We start from the raw sequence: 24768 nt of genomic DNA, 5'->3' as shown, positions 1-24768 counted from the left end.
GTAAAGTGTCTCTCTCTCAAGGCAAAAAAATGAGTACTCCAAATGCTTTTTCAACTTTCTGCTACTCAGGTTTGTCTAGACCACTCTAATAGCAACAGAAAATAAAGTTCTCTCTCTCTCTCTCTCTCTCTCTCTCTCTCTCTCTCTCTCTCTCTCTCTCTCTCTCTCCACAAAAGGGTTCAGCTCAGTATGATATGTTTGAAATTGCCTGTGTTTGACAAGCTCTTTAAAGGACTAATTACCTAAGTGCATCTCATAATGCCTGAAATGTTAGTTAGTTCTGACCTGATGGGCTTGTTTACCTTTGTCTGCATTATCTTCTCTCAACCATCCAATCAACGACAAAGGCATTCGTTGAGAGCATTTATAGCACTCAGATGTGCATTCATTTACATATTTTCTGGAAGGAGATGTTTGCTGCATCTATCTAGCAAGTAGCAAGTTGGAAATCAAATACTTGCAGGTCAAGGAGTCTACATTAAAGATTTCTAAGGAGAGTTTTCTTCCAATGAATATGTATGGTTTATAGAAAGAGAGAAAATGGCCTAGATATAAGAATGAGCACAGAATAAAATCTTAATGAATGTGATTTTTAGAAATATAAATTTGGAAAAGTAAGAGGCAGCTTCTTGTGGCAGATAAAGAGCCAGCCTTTGAGCCAGGAAGACCTCAATTCTAATCTTGTCTCAACACATTCTGGCTGCATGAACCTGCTCTAGCAATTTAACTTCTCAGTGTACTAAGCAGCCTTCAATGACTCTATGTTGCACAGAAAGTGCCAACCTGTACTGGTAGAGAGTTTTCTCTCCTGGGAGTTCCCTATATCAGTTGTGTCAAACTAAAATAGAAATGGGGAACCACTAAATAATATATAAGGACTTCTGTGGGAGCATATTAACTTATAAAACCAAATAGTAACATTATCTATATTTTATTGCATTTTTATCTCTTTTGATAAAAAATTTCCAATTACATTTTAATCTGGTTGATTATTGGTTAATATTTGACATTGTTGCTGGCCATATTATGGCCCACAGGCCACATCTTTGTTACGTCTGCCCTATACCACTTAAATCATAGCTGAGATTCCTAACCTATTTTTAAAAACATTCTGCTAAATCCATGGCCTCTTCCTCCTCTTCCTTACTCCAGTGAAATGTTGGAAACTGTATATAGGAATTTACTGAAGTTAAGGAATGGTTTTCTAAGATGGTTCCTCAAGTGAACAATCATTTGCAACAAAATTTTCAGAAATAATCTTTCTTTTTTTTCCTGCTCATTCATTCTCTTACAATTTCACTGAGCAAAACCTAATGAAAATCCTGTATAGCCTACAAACTGCTAACAACACTTCATGTAGTAAAATCTCATTAAGCTAATATCTGTTTATTCAAAATATTGCATAATTCAAAATGAGTACTATTCCCAGGTTGAATAAATGCCCTACAATTTTCTAAAAAAAATAGTGGATAATCCAAACTGACTAATTAAAAGTAAGATTCTTTCAGGCCCTTTGAATTTTGACTTAATGAGGTTTTACTCTACTGGCTTCAGAGTTTTCTTACAAAGAAACTTTACGGAAAATGAATATTTTATTTGCAGGACTTTAACTGCCATCTTGGAATGCTATTGGGTAAAAGGTCTGCTTTCCTCAAAAATAAATGTCCTTTGCCTGAATTATAGTATTATCTCTTCACCATATTAGAAACATTTTTGAATAGGGGCTGCCTTCTCAAATCTTGTCAAGGTTGGAATCTCAAAAAAAAAATACATTTATTTAGCACAGAAGGCAAGTTCTAGCAGTGACAAAAACAAGAAGAAAAATTTTGAGCCCAGTATCCATAATACCTCAGTTCTAGAATTCTTATCATCCAATTTCTTAACATAATCATGAGAGGGAAAGATTAACAAGAAAAAAGCAATATGACCGAAGTTGTAAAGAACTCATTACCACGTCCTATTTGCCCAAGCCATCATAGACCTCCTGGGGAAGATTTTTCCCATGTCTCACTGATTTGATGGAAAGTTTATAAAATGAAAGATTAGAAATTGTCCTTCCTTGAAAAAAGGGACTTTTTTGGTTTGATTTTACTTCTTTGCTTGTTTGTTTATCTTTGTCTCTTTATTCCCAGGCCCTAGCATAGTGCTTGGCATTTAACAGAGGCTTGAAACATATTTATTGATTGAATGATTGTCTTCATCATCCTCAAGGTTATCTAACTGACCTGTGTTCAGAGTTAATATGGTATTTGCTACTAACTGATGATAGTGATCATAGAATTGCAGAATTTTAGAGGTAGAAAAAATTTAACATCAATTCCAATCCTTTATTTTACAGGTTAGATGAGGAAATGGCCCTGTCTGAAAGGTCAGACTCTCCAGGTGAGTCCAATGGGCTAAATCTGAAGATAGCTTCAGGCCAGCCCAAGCCATCCCTATGTCCTAGATCCCTCTGATGGTATGATAGGGACTATGCACTCTTTCTCAGAAGAATGTTTTTAAATGCATAAAATAAAATAAATAGGATTACAAAAAAAAACAATTAAATTGAAATACTGTTTTCAAAATATTAAAATTAAATATGTGTGTGTGTGTATAATCCAGTTCATAATTCCCAGATCAATGGTATTCTTACTTATTCATATCCATCAATCTAGGTAGTAGGAGAAATAGCCTACAATTAAGGAGACACCCAAAAGTTCACAAGAGACAAAACCCAAGTGTTTGCAAGTCCTGTAAAAAAAAAGTATGTTTGGAATGTTGAAGCTCAGAATGAGCTGAGGTAAATAGGGAAAGCTAAAGTTATTTTTTTAAAGAGCATCCTGGAACTAATTAGATAACTCCCTAGGGAGGGTGTCGTCTTATCTTGAATGTTCAGGGATTTGAGCCAAAAGGCAAAGAGATCTCTTGGCCATGGAAACTCTAGGGACACTGATAGGGGGGCAAAAAAGAGACAGGAAAGACTCTACATTCACTGCAATCAGATAGGATCCTCACTATTAGGAAGAGCAATACTGGAATGGAATCAGGAGCAAAGCAAAGTGGATATTTTCCTCCCTTATAGGCTATGCAGGCAACAAGCTCTGAGCATCGTCTCTCCTCCTCTTAGTCCATTGATAGAGATTATTTTTCCCCCAAAGCATCTTAACCAGTTATAGAAATCTTTCACTGAGCAGTGGAATTTATGGGTTAATTTGAATTCATTTAAAGAGTTTGAGAGTTGCTGGAGTAGATAGTGTGATAGAATAGTGATAAGGAGATTTTATATTTCATACCTTATAGAAAGTAACACCTCACTCCTAGTTTGATCAACAAGAAGACTACTTGAGGATATATTTTATTATTTGCTTATCCTGTATGTTTTTATAGCTAAACTTCCAAGGACAGTATGGTTTCTATTGGCCCCTCAGACTATGAACCTTTCTTTCTTTGATATTGACTGTAATTACTTGGCAGGACAAGTCTCTGAGGTTATGCATGTTCCATATGTCTCCACCCTGTTGGAAAGGAGAGGAGTCAAGGGAAGGGACAGTAGAAGAGAGTCCTACCCAGCAGACCTAGGAGAAAGACAAAAAACATTCAGTGAGGTTTTCAAACCAACTCCACTCTTGTTATATAGGAAGAAAGTGAAGAAACAATGTTGAGAAAAAGAGGAGAGTCCAAAAAAGGATAGGACCAACTCCTGGCATGGATATGATAATGATAACTGGTAGCAAAGAGGTGGTAGAACTCTTTGTTGCTTATTTTAATATTGTTTTCTCTGCCAAGAATTATGACCTGCACTGGAAATGGCGGAACAAAAGTGGTTAACAGAAATTGATGATCAAGGTATGTTAAAAAATAGTAATAATAATAACAGAGCACCTAGCTGTCCTTGAGGAATTCAAGTTGTATGGAACAGATGATTGATATCTTCAGGTACCAAAAGAACTAGGTACATGGAATTACTGAGTAATCATTGAGAATGAGAGAGACCTGCAGAATGGGAAGAAGGCCAATTTTTGATTTTCATAAAAGAGACTAGATTAATGTTTGCAAACACTAGGCCAGTGAGATTCAGTCTAAATCTAGAACAAATCTTTAAAGAAATGGATAGTGAATATCTAGGAAATAAAACAGTGATTTACAAAGATTTACAACAGTGATTTAAAAAGAAATGCCTTCATTCAGAATAGATCATGCCAATCCTAACTTGATTTTCTTTTCTTTCTAATAATATTTTATTTTTTCCAATTACATGTTAAGATAGTTTTCAACATTCATTTCTGTAAAGTTCTGAGCTCCAAATGTTCTTCCTCCCTCCCTCCCCTACTCCCTTCCTTCCTCCATTTTCCCCCTTCCCAAGATAGCAAGCAATCTGATATAGGTTATACATGTACAGTCATGTTAAACATATTTCCATATGAGTCATGTTGTGAAAGAAGAATCAGAAGCTGATTTTCTTTTTGTGACAGGATTCCTAAATTGGGTCACTAGTGAATGTTACAGATATACTTTATTTTCCTAAATTTTGAGAAAATCTTTGACAAATATCTTGTACTGGTTTTATGTAAAAAAAATGGAGAGAAATGGACTAAATAAAAAATTTTATTAGATAAACTCAGTAATGAGGGTAGTCATGAATGATTCCAAATCATTTGGAAGGAAGTCTCCAATGGAGTCCCTCAGATATCTGTGCTTAGCTCTGTGTTACATAACCATTTTTATTAGTGTTATCAATTACTTGAATATAGGTATAGATTGCATGCTTATCAAATTTATAAGCCAACAAAGCAGGGAGAGATAGATGACACTGAATAGCAGAGTCAGGATCTAAAAGAATTTTGAAAGGCTGGAGTATTAGGCTGAATTTAATGGAATAAAATTCAGTTCAGATAAGTAGAAAATCTTACAAAGGTACAAAATGAAGAAGACATGGTTAGACAGCAGTAATGTATCTTTCTACAAAAGTTCTGATGATTTTATTGGATTTCAAGCTCAATATGAGGTGGCAGTGTAAAATAGTAGCCAAAAAAGTCAGTATAAACTTAGGATTCATTAAGTGAGCTATAACTTTTAGGATACATTCAGACCACCTCTCAAGTAATTGTATTTATTTCTTGGTGTCTCAGTTTAGAAAGTAACCTGATAAATTGTAGGGCATCCAGAAGAGGGTAAATAGTATATTAAAAGACCTTGTGTTTGGTGGAAAGAACCAGGGATGTTTAGCACAAAGAAGATAACACTCAGGGGAAACATGATAACTGTCTTCAAGTATTTGAATGGATCAGGAAGAAAAAATAATTATTGGTTTTGTTTGATACCAGAGCACAGAACCAGGAGCAATGGATAAAAGCTGTAAAAAAGAAAATGTAGGCTTCATTTTAGGGGGAAAAAAGAAAACTATTAATAATCAGAGTCATTCCAAAATGCAGTGCCTCAAGAGGTAGTGCATTTTCCTCCAATGAATGTCTTCAAGAAGAATTTGGATGACAACTTGTCATTAGTGAAGACTGCTTTGGAAGTTTGAATTGAATTAGATGGCTGTTTAGGTCCCTTCTAACACTAAAATTCTATGACTGTGATTCTTTGATTCCTTCACCTCAGAGGAGTTGAATGTGATGAAATCAGTGGACTTCAATTAAGTAACAGTGACCAAAAATGGCCTCAGGAACTGTCCACTATAAAGGTCAGTGAAATGAGTTTGGTTTTTGTAATGAATATAGCTTAATAGGAAAAGCCTAGCAATGTCATGCCAATAATCTAAATCCAACTCATGTACTAGCTTGGGGATAGACTAATTAAGATTCTTGGCCCTTAATTTTCTACTGTAATTCTGTGATTCTGTCTAAGTTCTGCCTCAATAGACATCCTTGAGCAAAGACTGAATGACCACTTGGTGAGTATGTAGTTTAGACTACACACCTATCTCATCCAAGTCTGAGATTCTGTGATATATCCTCAAAAATAACTCTTAATGGTCCTAAAGAGGGTTTGAAATATGTTAATGAGTGATAGTATAGCAAAAAAACAGAAGCTTCCTGAGGGCAGAGACTTTTATATTTGTCTCTGTAAGTGCAGCACCTACCACAGCATCTGATACATGTGGTTGTTCAGTCATCTTTCAGTTGTGTTCAACAATTTGTTACCCTATTGGGGGTTGTCTTGGCAAAGATGCTAGAGTGGTTTGCTGTTTCCTTCTCCAGCTCATTTTACAGATAAGGAACTGAAGCAAACAAGATTAAGTGAATTACCCAAGGTCCCAGAGTCAGTAAGTGTCTGATGTGAGATTTGAACTCAGAAAGATGAATCTTCCTGACTGTACAAATACTAGACACATGGTATGTACTTAATAATTGTTGGGTTTTGTTCTTTGTTATCAAAGAGGACCAACGACATCAGGAGGGTGTTGTCTTGACTAGCAAGTGAATTGTATTTTTCTGTGCCAGATCATCAGCAGGCTCTTTCCTCCAGAGTCATTGGAATCCAGTGGCAAGACACAGTCAAGATGAGTGGCAACAGCCCCACATATAGTGCGGACCTTGTCCTTTTTAAGCCAAGGTCTTTCCCAAGTCTCAGTTTGCCTGAGGCAATGCCCATTCAGTGATTAAAGGCCAGGTAAGAATTGAGGCAAAAGATGGCCTAGTTTGCCTTCATAAATGGAGGGGAAAACCCTCAGAGTTTCTGGCCAGGTATTTAATAAATAATTGTCAACTGATGGCCTAATTGACTTATATCAAGGTAGATATTGTCTGTTCAGCACAAAGATGAAAATTTTCTTCAAATGAAAGACAAAGAATGCTAACACAATTTCCCAGAAAAATATAAATTAAAAAGTAACAAAATTGTTTTTTAAAAAAGGCTTCCCCTTTGGGCTCTGTCTTACATAGAGTTGTTTCTTTTGTTTTGTTTTGTTTTTTAATGGTATTTAGAGCATGACTTTGGGTACTCAGTATGTGAGGATTTTTGGTCATGCTTTCCATAGCAAATGGTAGCTGTTTTTTGTTCTCCTGTAATTTGTAATCTAAGATTTCTTTCAATAGGCTCAAACTTGCATTTGGAGTGGCTCAAAGAAACATGTCAGTAGTGTTAACAATTACTCAGGGCATTTGGCATCTGTTTATTATTCACCTTTATGTCCTGACAGCTCATGTAGCCTGGCAGCTTTTCAGAATCTTTGGCAATTCTCAGGGCTCAGCATCAAAAGGTGGTCAGAATTTCCATTGGGTTACTGCTCCGGAAAGGAGGCTTAGGGCTGCTTCACTGTCTGGGAATGCTTGAAAGTTTACCTTTATTGGTATCATCATCATTAATAATGGCAATGCACTCTAATCCTAATGATTATATTTTTATGCATTGTTAGGAAACATTTTGCATTGCTTTGACACATGAGGCAATAGTCTAAAGAGAAATAGCCTAATGAAGCAGTAAAAATAATGGATTTGTAATCAGAGGACCTCTATTCAAATCTCGGCTCATCTGTTCTACCCTGGGTAAGTCAATTTGCCTCTCTAGGCCTCAGTTTCCTTATTTGAAAAATAAGCTGGGGGACGTTGGGAGGGGACTCCAACTCCATAGTCCTTTCCATTTATTCTCCTATGATATTCAGGTTTGTCATTGCTAGAGTACTCAATTATGTCCATCAGCTGACCCCTTAGTGACCTCTGGAATGCTTCATCAACCATGATCTTAACTGAGTAACCTAGTAAATTAGTTGTGATTTGAAGAAAAGATTTTCTTTACCTTCTTATCCAAAAGAATCATCAGAGGAAAATGTTGGCTTTTTTAAGTAAGCCCTGAAGGAGTTTTTCACTTTTTTTCTCCCAGTTTCATATTTGGAAATATGAAACAAAGCACCTTATCTGCAATAAAGTGACAGTTTCAAATGATCTAACCCACTCTTCATGGTTGGAAAATTTGGAGACACAATGGAGTATTCTATACACTATTTTCATTTTAGGTTATTTTAGCCTAGACTATTTAAAAAGGGGGGGGAGGGTTTACAGAAATGACTATCTTCTCTCTGAAGAAATGCAATATAGTCATGTCTGACCTCTGATCTGTCTCTGTTTTATGCTTCATTAAGTTCCTCCCTTCCCCCAAGTAGCATATTGGTCTCAAAGTGGTTTTGCTATATCATATGGCCTAGTCTCGGTGACACAGAAATGTCAAGAAGCTTGTCCAGGATGTCAGGTAGTGTTTTCCCAAAGTTAGAAATCATGGATGGTATCATATGTATTGGCTTCTAATCTTGTGTTTAGCAGCATGAGATGCCAAAGCAGGCCGCTGACATCGGATTCCCTGTTCCCTGAAGATAAGGGAGCATTTGAGAACAGAGCCACCCACAAGAAACACTAGTCTCCAGTCCCCACTACACCTGAAAAGACAATCTCCTCTTTGCCTCATCCTTTATGTGTACCCTGGAAAGAACGTAAAGAACATAAATCCCATCATCCAGCTTCTCATCTAGATATTGAAGATCCTGTTTCCAGCAGCAAACCTGAGCCAAGCCTCTGTCATCTGATAGCTGTCAGTCACAGTGTCAAAATGCCAGACTTGGGTGTATTTATTTGGTTGTAGAAGGCAGGGCAAAGAGTTGCCTTGAAACACAAAGAAAAGGATTTGTCCATGATCAAGGGATTTTCTTTATGCTGTGTTTTGTTGGACTTCTTCCCAAGCTACTCTTTCAGTAAACACTCAACACAGCTAAAGGTGCAGATGGTGCTTCAAAACATGGAACCCTGGGTTCATGAATTCTCTCCAAATCACAACTAAGAGTTTTTTGAGACAATAACAACACAGTGGAAAGAGTGGTGATACTGGAGACAAGAGGACTTGCCTTCAATTTTTGCCCCTGATGCTTACTACCTGTGTCATTTTTCCTCTTTGGGCCTCAGTTTCTTTATCTGTAAAATGAAAGATCTAGACGAGATGGCCTCTGGGGACTCGGAAGAGTTGTAGATTTATAATACTCATATTAGCATTTAGAGAAAAGTTTGGCTTATGGAAGGCCCATAAAGGGTTGTGGAAGTGTTCCTTGCTTATTGATTTTGATTTCCTTTGTTCTTTTGTGACTTGGAAGATACTCAGGTGATTCTTTTCAAATGTATGCTAATAAAGACGAACAAAAATTTAATAAAAATTTGCTGTGAAAAACCTGCCCCTATCAGTTTCTGCAGCTTTACTAGCCAGATGTGACTCCAATAACAATAATGGCAGCTCACGTTTCTACAGGACTTTGAGGTTTACAAAATGCTTTTCTTCTTACCAACTCTGGGAAGCAGAGAATACACACATTGTTCTCCCTATTTTACAGAAAAGGCAACTGAGACTCAGAAGGGTTAAGTTATTTTCCCATGTGGCTAGTGAAGCAGAAAGAATTCTGAACTTGGTGTTAAAGGACACGAATTTAAATTCTGGCTTTGTTGCTTGTGTCTATAGCATTTGAGTCATTTAATCTTCTTGTCTCTCATTTGCCTCATTGTCCTAGCTCTATTTTCCTATGATCTTGCAACTAATGTCAGACCTGGGACATAGGACATGGTTCTCAAACCAATACTCATTCTATTATACCAAGCTGCCTCCTTGATAATCAATAGAACTCCGAATTCATGGAATTCAAATGCTTTTGCTAGATACTGCTCAAACAGAGAACATTTATAAGCATTGTCAGGGCCGTGGAGAGCTGATGTACAGTAGCTTTCTATTAGGAATAGCTACATTGAAGTCTCCTAAGCAATGCACTTTTGCTTCTAGGAGATCAATAGGTCAGTACCTATTTCAGTTTAGCATTTTCACATTCCTTTACAGACAATAACAGTTATGTGCTTCTTCATATGATCATATTTAAATGTAAGCAAATTATTGTTTAGGGACTCCTGTGTATTAGTAAGCTGACACACACGCTCTCATTGGGCTTAATGAAATCTATAGACTCACTTGCTAAGGAAATCATTACAAATAAGGTGTACACAAATAAGGCCAAGTGCAATCATTAGGTTTATTTCCCAAAATAAAATTAGTCCTTCTAAAAGTAATAAACATGGCTTACCCTGATATAACATCTTCTCCTCATAATAACTTCTATTTTTCAAATCGATAAAGGTGGCTTTTAGTCCTTCACTGTTTCTTCTCTCTCCATTTATTATAATTTGGAACACTGGTTTGCTTCTGATTATGACATGATATACTGCCTCCTGGATTTCAAAAAATCCCCACCATCAATCTATAAATTCAGGTTTGCTTTGGCTTGAGATTTTTGAGCTATTTAAGAGTGGGGTAGGGGAAACAGTGAAGATAAGGTCTACATAAGGGAAATTACATTCATTCTGTAGATATTCTGAATTTTACAATGTACTAAGAATAATGATGCCAATAAGAATGCATCAGTATTTCAGGGACCCAAGGTTTCATCTTTCATGAGTACTTCTTCCAGCAGCCCATAACAATACCTTCTCCTTATCTTAGTCAACAGTCCCTTAAGTTTCTGTGGCCAAAAGATTTTATCACCTGGTAGTTTTGCTCTTTAGTGATGAGCAACTCTAGTTTCAGATAACAGACACACAATCAGTCACTGAGTCACAAACTTGAAGACTTTCCAGTTTTTTAGTCTTTGCCTATGGTTTTCCTCTGTGGACATATCCTTTAAAATCCCAGATTTGCTTCCATGCCACAGTGAAGTGTCAGAATAAGATTTCAGTGGATAAAGTGGTAAGTAGGAATCTCAACAATTCAGGAAAATTCAATTATTGTTGGGGAGTTGGCAAGAATGGGGAGGGAGAAAGCAGTTCAGAAGAGGTGGGCATGGGCCTTTGGAGAGACTATGTGATCATAGTTGCAGTTTTGACAAAAGAGGGATTGACCTAGTCTTTCCCCATCCTGCCCCAATCTCTTCCTGCTCACAATCACACTCTGTAGTTCTCTTCTCAAGCCCATTCCAGATCATTTCAAGGAAGAAGGAAAGAGAAAAAGAAACATTAAGTGTCTTCTATGAGCCAGGTACATGCTAAGTGCTTTACAAATTTATCTTATTTTATGCTCACAATAACCCTGTGAAGTTGATTCTGTTGTTTTCTTCATTTCTTTATCAGGAAACTGCAGGAGACAAAAGATAAGTGAATTGACCAAGGTTACAAAGCTAGTAAGCTAGTAAGTGTCTCAGCTAGATTTGAACTCATCTTCCTGATTCAGAGACCAGGCACCTTACAATGATCTTTGCCTTCTCATCACTGTTATGGCATTCATTTTAACTAGACAATCTTTATATACTTTTGGGTGCTAGGAGTCAACTTCTCATATACATTTCTTCCTAAGTCTTTCCAACTAGAATAATAGCTGTAGACTAGGGCAGGGGCTTTGCGCAATGACTGGTGGTAGGTTTTGCACACAAAGGAGCTTAGTATGTGTTTGTTTATTGATCTGTCTATATTCAGAGTAGCTGAGATAGCATGAAACACACAGAAACGTTATTTTGTCCAAGAGAATTGGTGTAGTTTGGATCAAAGGATTTTAGAATCCCTATAAATAAAGCTATGGAAGCAAGAAGGATAAATGTGTCAAAGTTTAATACTAGAAAATGCAGTTATGGAAAAAAATGAAAAAATCATTTTATCCATAAAAATTCCATTGGACTCATAAAATTTTCATTAGTTTCACCTACCATTACCAATGCCTCCCCAGCTGACAATGCTTACCTACCTTTTCTGTGGCTCTTAGCCACAGTAGGCCAGGATAATGCCAGGCTCTTTCTGCAGCAAATATACTCAGAGGTCTCCAACAAATACAAATTGTGATGAAAACCAAACAAAATGGGAATAGCAAAAGAGCAGATTATATTAAATTTCTTATTAAGTTCACTGCCTTATTCTTATTAGATGCTCTTTTTTACTTGATCCCCAACCCCTTGCAGTTTCTGAGTACTGGACTAAAGCACATTTTCACAAATGGGATGGGAGATTTCTCAACTCCTCTCCAAACTTCTTCCTCCCTCCCTTGCATTTTCTGTGGTAAGATCGTTTCTTCTCCATAACTATGAGATTTTTTTTCTTTTACATTTTTAGACCCAGATTCCCATTCAATAATGTGAGTGTTATCCTGCTCAATCCATTTATTCTCTGCACAGCTCTTTTTAGATTGCAATTGAGTTATATGTCGAAGGTAGTCAGATTCCTATCATTTAGCACTTTCTCCCAAGTCATTGAGCAGAGAGCAAAGGTCGCTGAAGAATAATGCTACCATCTTCAAGACCAAATGCCCCTAAAGCAAGATCATGTAGGTTTTTTTTAATTGTTATTATTTTTGAGAGGCAGCATGGTATAGTGGGTGGGATGCTGAACTTCAAATCAGGAAGACATAGGTTCAAATCCTGACTCGGACACTTAGAGACTGTAAGTCTGGGCAAGTTCTTTTACCCTTTCTATACCTCATCTGTTAAACTTGATGGCCTTCAAAGTCCCTCCATACCTCATCCTCCATACCTCATCTATAAAATGAAAGGGTTGAAATTGATGGCCTTCAAGGATCTTTCTATCCCTAATATATAATTCTTGGGGGCAGCTAGGTGGTGCAGTGGATAGAGCACTGCGAGAGATGAACTCTCAGAAGTGAAGCCTCCTCAAAAGGCCAATAATTATTATTTTCAAAATCCTCCCCCGATCAGACCCTGTTTTTAATCAAGTAACAGAAAGGATAAGCCTTGCCCCCCAGCCTGAGCTGTTTGCCCTTGGCTTCCAGCCTCTTTCCTTGTCTTTGAATTTACAGCCTGGAGTGTGGGCCCACCCCCAGTTAAGGGGATAGGAAGAAAATATTTTACCCTTAAAATGTAAGCCCCACCCCCAGTTAAGAGTAATAAGGGATAGCGGTGGGTGGAGACTTGTTTTTATAAGGCATCCCTTGTCCTGTGACCAGCCTCTCTCTCTCTCACGTGGATTGAGGAGCAAACAGCCATCTTGTTAGATTGTAATAAAGGTAACCTTTGCTTTCCACCTTGAGAAGTCTCTGAGTTTAATTTGGGTTAGGGTCACTGTGCCATACAGCTTCAGCCCTGAAGTCATGAGGACCTGAGTTCAAATCCAGCCTCAGACCAAACAGTATGACCCTAGGGCAAGTCACTTAACCCCAATTGCCTCACAAAAAAAACCCCATAATATATGATTCTATAAATATTAGACATAAAAGGATAATAAGAATTTATGTAGTACAAATTCTTCTTGTTATAAAGGAAACTGAAACCCAGAGCCCTGAAGTGGTTTGCAATGTAACACAGTTTGTATTCCTTATATTCCATAGCACACTTACTAAAATGAATCAAAACATTTTCAGGAGACTCAACCATACTTTCATTCATTATTTCAACAAATATTAAGCAAATCTTAAGGGTGAGATAGTGTTAGTACAGAAGATGAAGAAGGACTGACTCATACAGGTTGGGTGACTCTGGGCTTGTCTTGGTTCCCCATGCAGGTAACTAAGACTGTAAACTGCAGAGGGTTTGTAGATCTGCCTTCGTAATGGGTCTCCCTCAGTGGGAATTCCCTATACCTATAAAATTACGGGCACCAAGGTTTCAGAGGAGATGGACAGGGAGGAGAGCAAAATGTAAGTGAATACAAAGACACAAAGAGAAAAATGCCTGCCCTCAAGGAGCTTAATTATGCAATCCCCCTGGGATAATGATGTTTATGGTGTCAAGGAGGCCATTCTCAGAGCCGGGGGAGTAAGTTGGGCATAAAAAATAAAATTCTAAGGCTGAAAACTGGGAGGGAAGATGTCATGAATACTAATTAAAGATGACTAAATATTCAAGTTTGTCTAGCACTTCTTTCCTCCATTCAAGCCCTAATGGTTATAATGCTAGAAAGAATGACATGCATCATACGCAAAAATCACCTCTGCAGCTTCAGATGATAATGAGTTTTTGTGACCTCATCACATGCATTTTCCCATAATCATATTTTGGCTGTTCTGATTTAGACAGTAGTAGTGGCCTTAAAAAAAAAATTAAGCTACAGTGAAAAAGCTTAAAAGTTATTTTAAAAATCATTTTTAACCCTGATTATAAGACATCTTAATTGCCTTTGAGAATGTTCTATTTGAGGCAAAAGGGGGGGGATTGTTGCTACACCACTCCATTCCACTTCTTGAGACACAAAGAGGAGAGGTAGGCATTAGCCTACACCCCATAATTAGGAGACTCAACTTCTGCCTACATCTTAAGTCACAGCATGCTGCTATTTCATTACTTTACTCATTACTTAACTACTGCACATAAGTTAAAACAGACTATGAATTGCTACTTTCTTTTTAAATAATTGGTATTTTGTAAATATGTGCACCTAATTTGAAAAGCTCTGAGACATAATAATAGCAAGTGTTTAGATAGTCCTTAAAGTTTGCAAATATTTTACAAATCTTATCTCATTTTATCCTCACAACAACCATATAAGGTAACAATAGCAATCATTCTCATTTTATATATAAGAAAACTAAGCTAGAGGTTAAGAAATTTTCCCAGGGTCTCATAGCTACTAAGCATCTAAGGCTGGATTTGAACTCTAGACATCCTTACTTTAGTTCCAACATTCTATATCCTGAGTCTCTTGGATGTCCTAAAAATGCACTTGCTTTGGAGATCAAAAGTCCACCCCACTGTTAAGAAGGATACATAAATACTTTGTTAAATTATACCATGAAAAAGCAAAAGGAATATCAGATGTAATATAATTACTTTTCTCAAACCTAGGGTTCCATAAGTAGAATTGTCCATATGACTTTGCAAAATTTCCCCTTAAGTGAAAGGGGAAAGACAAAAAAAGAAAGGCAAGGGGGAAAAATGTTCCCTCTTTTTTCATCATTTAGAGGCATTGTGCTGTAGAAGAAGTGCTATATGTTTCTTGTCAGGAGAAACTGGGATCTGGTTCTGGTTCTGCATCAAATCAGCTATCAAGGAGACAGGAAGCTCTACATTTATACATTACTCAGAATACATATAGAAAAATAGAGTGTAAAAATAAAGTAGAAATATTTACCAGGTTCATTTTTTAAACAAAGTCATTTACTTTTGAAAGGTAGGGTTAAAAAACGTACATATTGATCAGATAATGACACATATTTGGTTGACTAATCCATTGAGTTGGTTCATCAGTGTAAGTGTTGAGATTTAGGGTGCTGAGACCCCAAACTATCAAGACCAAGAGACATGGGTCCTGCCCAAATGAATTTGACCCAAGCCTTCTTTCAGCCAAAGACAAGGTTTATTAAAGATCCGCCAAATTGGCCAGACTCTTAAGGAATCCAAATGTTTTCAAAGCATGTAATGACATGCAGGCCTGAGCAAGTCTCAGACCCTTAATGGTGGCCAAGATGAGTATTCACATCTCTAATGAAAGCAGGCCAAATTTTAAGAATCTGAGCACTTGGCTAGATCCTTAAGGAATCTGAGCACCTTAATGGAGGCCAGATGGACCTTATATAAAGAAAGACTGTGGGAAGGATCTAAGAGTGGCCAAGTAGTTTAGGGTGACTGGAGATGTAGTCTTGGAAGAAGGGTATCTTGAAGGGAGTAGACAGTAAGCTGGAGTGACTGGAGGAGGGGTCTAAGGAGGATTTTGATGGAAATGACTGGGAAATTGAGAATCAGGTCTAGATAGGATCAAGGGTGGAAGTAGCCAGGGGCCATTGGGGAGGTAACAGACAATGGAGGGCCAGACTAGGTTAAGGGTAGCTGAGAATTGGAAGATTGGGCATAGGTGATAAGGAAAAACCACTTGATAGGATTGTAGCCTCAGGTGACCACTAGAGACTTCCTTGACCAAGTGGGAGAGTTCAAAGAGAATCCTAGGCAAATGGGACCCAAATTCTTTTTAGGATGAGTGGTAAAGGTTTAGCCTGCAGCCCATACTCCATCATAAGTATTTTGCTTTTAATTATTTTTTGCTGCCTAATTCCTAGCCACTTTCTCCTTCCCACCTCATCCCACCCCCAAATCAAAAAACAAAAACAAAACAAAAACAAAACAAAGCAGAACCTTGATAGCGTACAGTCAAGCAAAACAATATTCACAGTCGAGTTAAACACATTCCTACCTAAGCTATATCTGAAAATATATATATATTATATTTTGAGTCCATTACCTTTCTGTCAAGAGATAGATAACATACTTCATCATTAGTACTCTGTAATCACAATTGGTCATTATATCAATTAGAGTTCTTAAATCTTTAAAAGTTCTTTTTCTTTATATTGTTGTGGTTAGCATATAACTTGTTCTCCTACTTCTGCTCACTTCACTCTGCATCAGTTCAAGCAAGTCTTTCCAAGTTTCTCTGAAACAATCTCTTTTGTCATTTCTTAAAGTACAATACTCCTCTATCACTCCCTCCTCATGGTGGAAGGACTTGAATAGTTCAATAAAACAATGAGATTTACTGTACAGATTATCTAAGATGGACAGGTCATAGTGGAGAGTTCAGACAAAAAATAATCCACTAAAGAAGAAAATGACAAACCACTTCAGCATCTTTGCCAAGAAAATCCTATGAACAGAATTAAAATAATAAAAGATATGATATCAAAGATGAGCCCCCCAGGTTGGAAGGTGTCCAACATGTTACTGGAGAAGAGCAGAGTACAACTACAAGTAACTTTAAAAAGAATGATGTGGCCGTGACAAAGGCAAAAAGAAGCTCATCTGTAGATGCATCTGGTAATGAAAGAAAAGTTGATACTGCAGAAATCAATACTGCATAAGGACCTGGAACCAAGGTAAGCTGAGTATGGTCAAACAGGAACTGGAAAATTTAAATATCGACATCTAGGGTGTTGCTGGGAGAAATGTCAACAATTTCATTGTTGATGCTACCATTCTGATGACAGAAAGTGAAAAAGAATTAAAAAGCCTCTTGATGAAAGAGGAAAGTGCAAAATCTGGGTGGAAGCTTAGCATTAAAAAACAAAACAAAAAAATAAGAACATGCAAGGGGCCCCATCACTTCTTGGCAAATAGAGAGAAAAGAAATGGAAGTAAAGTCAGATTTTATATTCTTGGGCTCAAAGATCACTACAGACACTGACAGCAGCCATGAAATTAAAAAATGCTTACTTCTTGGAAGGAAAGCCACGGTAAATCTGGACAGCAAACTAAAAAACAGAGACATCACTTTGCCAACAAAGGTCCATACAGTCAAAGCTGTGGTTTTTTTCAGTAGCAATGTGTGGCTATAAGAGTTGGACTATAAGGAAAGCTGAGTGCTGCAGAATCAAAAGTTTTGAATTGTCATGCTGGAGGAGTCTTTTGAGAGTCCTTTGGTCAGCAAGGAGATCAAATCAGTCAATACTTAAATAAATTCATGCAGTCTTTTCATTAAAAGGACAAATATCAAAGCTGAAGCTTAAAAACTTTGGCTACATAATGAGAATAAAGGACTCATTGGAAAGGATCCTGATTTTGGGAAAGATTGAAGGCAAAAGGAAAAGGGGATGGTCTGAGGATGAGCTGGATAGATAGTATCATGGAAGCAAAGAACATGAGCTTGGACAGACTTCGGGAAATAGTGAAGGATAGAAGGGCCTACCATGGTCTGGTCCATGGGCTCACAAAGAGTCAGACATGATGGAACAACAGTACAATAATATTTCATTATATTCACATAATATAATTTAGTCAGTCATTACCCAGTTAATCAGTATCCTTTAGTATCCAAGTTTTGTTTTGTTGTTGTTTTATTTTTGGTATAGCAAAAAGAACCAGTAAAATATTTTGGGCACATACCATGTTTCTTTTTTGAAATTAAAGAGATAATATGGAAAAGTGAAAATTGTTAGCCTTTGGTTCAACAGCACCAGAGTTCAAGTCTAATCTCTGAGGTGTGAGCTTGGGCAGGTCATTCCCTCTCTCAATGCTAGGCAAATCTCTAAAACTATGAATTGCTAGGAAATGCCAACCTGCATCAATGCATACCATTCCTTACCAAAAGCCACCTATGTCAGTAAAATTGCAAGTCCAATCCTATTCCTGAGTCCCAGTTTTTGACAATGCATTTAATGAAATCATTTATAAGGCAGAATGGAAAGTGGGAAGAGAGAAGGCACAAAGAGTATAACCTGTCTGCAAGACACTGTAGATACAAAGGAAACCAAAAACATACCTGCCTCAAGGAGTTCACATTCACATGAAGTATACTTCACAAGCCACTCCCCTACTACAGTATTTTTCTTCTCGTAAGACAAGTAGCCCAAGCACCTCTTTCTCCATGAAATCCTCCTTATCTCCCAGATGCTAGTGCATCCCTTCCCTAACTCCTTATTATTTAACTACCTTGCATTTATTTATATTGATTTATATTTATATTATGTTTATTTTATATTTATGTTCTTTTTATTCTCCTTAGATGCATTGTACAAGTTATCTCCCTGGTTAGGATGGAAATTTATGGAAAATAGGGATTTTTTTAAATTGTTGATATTTGTATCTCCAGTGTTTAGGCTAGTTTCTGACAACGGGTAATGCTTGTTAATTAATCAGGAAGTACTTCTTGTAGGAGGTGGGCTTTGATCTGATCTCAAGATTCTAAGAGCCAGAGGTGAAATAAAAGTCTATTTTTAGTCATGGGGTGATAGCCTGTACAAAGACACAGTCATGGAATGCCAAGTCCAGGAAAAAGAAAATTAGTCATTGTAGCAGGAACATGGAGTGTATGATGGTGAGTAAATGATAAGAAATAATTCTGGAATTCTCTCTCCATTTAGTTGAGAAGCCTGAAGACCAGGATCTCTCAAAAACTCTTGCTAATTCCACCTTTGCAGGTGAGGAACACAAGGTAATCAATCTCTACCAAAAAGGAGAATTCCATGCAAATGGGCTTTGAGCCCCAGGTTACAAATAGTTATCACATTCAAACTTGGATTTTAGTCATTTGTTTACATTTTTCATCCCCCTCTACCTTGGTCCTTCCCTACTGGATTGCAGGTTCCTTGAAGGCAAAGGGATTTGCTAGATTTCATCGTATTCCCAAGGACTAGTACTTAATATGTGTTTGTTGAGTTGAATTGAATATTTTACACTGTTGCCCAGGGAGTCATTTTCCTTATAGTTTTTCTGCGATATGTGGAATGCTTTGTTTCCAGATTCATGATTCTTTCTACTTATATTTGTGAGTCTTTAGATTATTTTTGTAGTCAATAAACATTTTGCAAATAACCACTCACCCAGGATAAATTGACATATGCTGAGTAAAAGAGAATACTGATTTTATGTATTTTTACTCCCTTTCCATCTTCTTATAGAACCTAGTTATGTGGTGGGTAGAGACGGGTAATGCTGATTTATTTCAGTAGTTATTTTCAAGACCAGTCTATAACATATTCTTATAAAAGTATTTAAAATTGAATGCTATTTAAAAATGACTGAAAATTTTTAAGAGCATTACATGCATATATTAAAAACAGGTGAAACTCATCTAGCTTCTTTTGTACAGTCCCGCACATGATTATAAATCACTTTATTACAACAAAACTGGTGTTGGGGATAAGCAGTATTAGGTAAAAGAAGAGGTTTAATTGCTAATATAAGGACGCAGGCAAAATTTTAGGGAGCCCTGAGTTGCCTACAGCTTCTCGGAGCCACAGGTCGAGTGCTAGATAGACACCAAAGGAAGATGAGCAGCCCTGAAAAGGGCTCAGCCAGCCCTCCTTCAAATTATTGCAAAAAAGAAATTGCCCATTCCAGTTAATTCAATCAACCATCACATTTTACCACTTATTCTGATTTAGGGACATTGTGCTAAACCCCATAAATACAAAAGTAACTGTTCCTCAAGATTACATTCTAGTAATCGAGCAGATAAGTGTTAGTATCTGTGTAGAACTTTAATGTTTGCAAAACAATTTTCAGGGATTGTCTCATTTGATGCTTACAAATTCTTGTGAGCCAGGTCTAGATAGACTCAGGTAGATGTAAAACCTTTATGGTCAAAAAAGGAACACATTCTACAGGATTTGTTAGGTAAAACTTGGACTCAGTCACAAAGCCACACCACAGGACCTAGAAAGCCACCTATGACCTCAAGGCTGAAGGTTCCCCACTCCTACCCCACACCAATTGTCTCAGCAGAACCAGGAAGTGCTTCATAAACTTATGTTGTGGTCTGTTATCTTGTATATATTAAGTAGAATAAAAAAAAAACTATTTCCTCTTCACAGTTTTCACTCATCTGCTAATTCTTTTAACCACCCCCAAACAACTTTCCTTTCATCTGTTGCCTTGCAACTCCTTTTCTGGAGTGTGTTCCATGTGCCCTAGTCTCCTATTCTTCTTCCAACCCCTGCCCCCACCTCTACTAGTTTGCTTCTCCTCTAACTACCCCCTCTATTGAAAACACCAAAATCATAAAACTACAATAAAAATGACAAAGCGGCCAACTTCTCTCTACGGGCCCTCCCTTCAATCTTTCTTCCTTGCACTAAGAAAAAACCCCACTATTTTACGCATTCACATCTTTGTTGTCTTTTCTTAGAAGATCCGTTCTTGTGGGCAGTGACTGTGTCCATTTAGATTAACTTCTGTACAATGTTTAGTACGCTTCTGCAAGCTCTTACACACTCTATTTTCGCTTTGTATACTGATTTTTTTTTTGCCAAATAAGATACATAAAAGACTGACAAGAAAGGGAAAAAATGAAAATGACATCTAAAAGAGTCATCTAAAAATCCGTTTTAGCAACTCATTGTTTGAACAAAATATTTCTAATCTGCATCTCTAATTTTAAACTTATTATTTGGTTGTGAGAGTCCTTATCCATGCCCTTGCCTGAATTTGATAAAAGGTGCTACCAGGAAAGAACTGGCATCCTATCTAGAAAGCAAAGATGCCACCTTGAGTATGGAGTGGATGGCAAAATCTGTATCCTCTAAATTTACTGCTCTATTCAACCACAAGTAAAAAGAAGTATGTACTTTAATTGTTGTTAATTACTTAGTGTAAACTAGAACCCATTTCAGTGCCTTATTAATTTAGCTCTGATTAGGCTTTCTTTGATTTCAAGAACTTGGTTATAAATCCCTGACTGTTCCTGATAGGGCATTGCAACTCCAGCTGTTTGATAGTGATACAGTTTTTCTGTCAAGCAAAGTTTCACAATCTGCCTTTTTCTTAATTCCTGGATATTGCTATAGTTTTAGGCCCAGTAAAAAGAGAATTGTATTTGGATTGTTACCTGCTAACCGACAATCCCACAGTCTGTCCCTCCACCCCCACCCCCACCCAATTTATCCTCCTTTCCTCTGCTTTATGGCTAAAGATCTCTAATTGCTTCATTTGTAAACCAAGAGGCAGTAGCAAAGATTTACAATGGAGTGAATATGAGAAGATTTAGATAAACTTTAGAACACTTAAGTGGGGTGATGAAGCTGAGGCTTGCTTTACTTTCCCCTTTTACCTCCCTCCCCCTCTCCATTCTCTCCACAACTGTTTAACATCCCAAGTCTGGGAGGCTTACATAGCTGAGCCAGAGTCCTCATACACTATACTGTAAGTGGCCATCTCATTGTTTGTCCTTTGTTCTCAAAGAGGACCATGGCATGAGGAAGGGGATATTGGATTTAAATGAGGGAGAACTGTGCAAAGTCACCAGCCTCACTTTCTCCTCTGGAGCTGACGAAGTCTAGAGGTTAGGGGTCCTAACCTAACCACCAGAGTCCTGCCCAAAGTAATTCGACCCAAGCCTCCTTTCAGACAAAAACAAAGTTTATTGAATATTCTCCATATTTAGCTAGACTCCTAAGGAATCTGAGTATCTATGGGCTATTGCCTAGATTATGAAAATCTGAGCAACGGCTAGATTATAAGAACCCCAGCATCTTAATGGAGACAAGATAGATCTTATATACAGAAAGACTGTGGGAGGGATCTAGGAGTGGCCAAGTAGTTTGGGGTGACTGGAGGAGGGATCTAAGGAGTTCTAGATGGGAGTGGCCAGTAAGCTGGGGTGAACAGAACTCCCGGGGACCTGGACAGTGGAGCCTAACTAGAATTAAGCAAGGGAAATGGCCAGGGGCCATAGGGAAGTAAAACAATGGAGGGGAGATTGGGTGTAGTCGCAAGGAAAGGCCAGTTGATGGGATTACAGCCTCAGGCAAATGCCAGAGATTTGGCCATGTGGGAAAATCCAGAGTTTTTCGTTCCCGGGGCCCAGATCCCAATCCCATCTGAGCCATCTGTGTCTCGTGGCAAGATATTAATCAGGTTGACTGGAAATGGCCCTGGATGCAGCAGGAGACCTTGCCCTTTTTTTGAGTGGCTCTACAATTTCCTCCTGTAAGCCTCCAGTGAGGAGGAACCCTTTAGCTCCAGGAACAATCCATTCTGCTTTGGGACAGTTGGGAAGATTTTCATGACCTAAAAGGAAGAATACTAAATCTATATACGTTGAAAGTCAGCAAAATGGTGTCAAAATGTACTTTGTAAAGTCGTCTTGACTTATATTTTTCAACAATCTACCTGTTCAAGGACCTCAACCTAGTCAGCTCTTGCTGGGAAAGCCTGGGCTGCTTAATTCCTCTAGTTAATATCTGATGGTTGGTTCCCGAAATGATTCAATCAAATATATAAAATAGGTACTAATCTTTCCTGTTAATGCTTTGCAGTTTGGTTCCCGAGAACTAGATCCTATGGTGGACAGAGTACAGCACCCGAGTCAGGAAGATCTGAGTTCAAACTTGGCTTCAGGCACTTTTTGGCTGTGAGGTGCAGGGCAAGCCAGCGAACTATTTGCCTCCGTTTCCTCAATGAAAAATGAGCTGGGGAAGGAAATGGCAAACCACTTCAACATTTTTGCCAAGAAAACCCCAACTGGGCTCACGAAGAGTTAGACAACAATTTTGGTGACTGAACAACAGCAAAAACAAATTTGATTTCTAATGGAAGGCTTTTCTCTGCCACAGCCTAGGACAGGTTTTAGAAGTTATGCTTTTCTGAGTTCATTTCTACAGTGTATCCCTCTGTGGAAGGGAAGGGAAGAGGGAAAAGCAGAGTTGAAGGAAACAAAATGCTCCTATATTTTGCATTGGATTCTGTCTATAAGCCTACTATGCATTTGCTTCTGTTCTTCAGGGCTCCTTGGTTTCCTTGTTGTGAGCACCCCTCTATTGATAGTCAACAAGCTTTTATTAAAAGCTTACTATAAACCAAACACTGAACTAAGCCCTAAGGGTACAAAGAAAAAGTGAAAACTGTCACTTTCTAATGGAGGAGATTACACCTAAACCAAATATAAAGATACCTGTGGGGCCTACCACACAGTGACTTACAAAGCCACAAATTAACATTATGCATGTTCCATTGTATTTTTGTTTATTTTAAAAAATATTTCTGAACTACATTTTAATCTGTTTCAGGATGCATTTAGGAGTGCCAGAGGAGTATGCAGCCCACATACTTAAAGGTAATTAAGTATATAATAACCTATACAGAGTAGATAAAAGTTAATCTCAGAGGGAAAGGCAGTAATAGCAGCAGCTGGTGGTGTTGGTGTGTTTGTCCTGCTTTCTACATCAGGGAGATAATGACATGACTTACAATTGACTTTGATTTGAGGGAGGGAGGGCTGTGCAAGGTCACCAGCCTCACTTTCTCCTCCTGAGCCATCTGGGTCCAGTGGCCAGATATTCATCAGGATAACTGGAGATAGCTCAGGAGGCAATGGGAGACCCTGGCCCTTTTAAGCTAAGGTCTTTTCAGGTTCTCACTTTGAGTGAGGTAACACCCATTCAGTGAACTGGCCTCTTTAAGAAGTGAGTCAAGGGATGGCCACTTTAAAAAAAAAAATCAAACTGGGAGGCGAAGACCCTCAGGGTTGCTGGCCAAAAGAGAAAGACTTACTATTTACATTCACTCTGAGCCAGGCCCCCCAAATAACAATTAAATGGTGCTAGAATTGGGACCTTTTGTGTCTAATCTATGAGCTCCAGAGTGAATTGGGTTTAAGGGTTGGTCTTTGTGAGATGAATCTAGCCAATAAACCCCGAGTTAGGGTGGCGGCCTTCAGCCATCAAAATGTACCTTCCTTTGGGCAGAACACCTTCAAGTAAGGGAAGAGAAGAGGAGAGGAGGAGCTGAGTTACCCAGCTGGAACTGGACAGCTTGGGTCCTGATTCAGGCAACTCAAACTACTCACAGGTTGTGTTTTTCCTGAGGTGGGGTTTGAGTTGAGTTTTAATGGAATCCTGACTCCAGACCCTCTGCTCTATCTACTATACCACTTAGCTGCCCTGAGTACAAATCAGGCTTCAGATATTTACTAGCTGTGTGACTTTGGGCAAGTCACTTTACTCCATCTGCCTCAGTTTCTTCATCTGTAAATCAGCTGGAGAAGGAAATGGCAAACCACACCATTATTGTTGCCAAGAACACAGGACTGAAAAGGCTGAACCACCATCATCACTGATGAGAATGAGATCTAGACCCCAAAAAGGAAAAACTTGGACTTTCCCACATAGCCAAATCTCTGGCATTAGCCTGAAGTTGTAATCCCATGTTCCCCCCAGTCACTTCCCATCCTTAATCCTACCTAGGCTCCATTCTCCCTTGGCCACCCCTGGAGTTCTATTACCTCATAGACCACTTAGGCACTCCTAGATCTCTCCCATAGACTTTCTGTATATAAAGTCCATCTTGTCTCCATTAAGACGTTTAAAATCTTAAAATCTAGCCACTGCTCAGATTCTTATAGGCTAGCCATGGACTCAGATTCTTGCAATCTAGACAATCGCTTACTAATGTTCAGACTCCTTAGTCTG

This window comes from Phascolarctos cinereus, unplaced genomic scaffold (assembly GCF_003287225.1).
Source record: "Phascolarctos cinereus isolate Bilbo 61053 unplaced genomic scaffold, phaCin_HiC Scaffold_7;HRSCAF=346, whole genome shotgun sequence".
Classification (NCBI taxonomy): domain Eukaryota; kingdom Metazoa; phylum Chordata; class Mammalia; order Diprotodontia; family Phascolarctidae; genus Phascolarctos; species Phascolarctos cinereus.
This window is presented reverse-complemented; position numbering follows the sequence as displayed.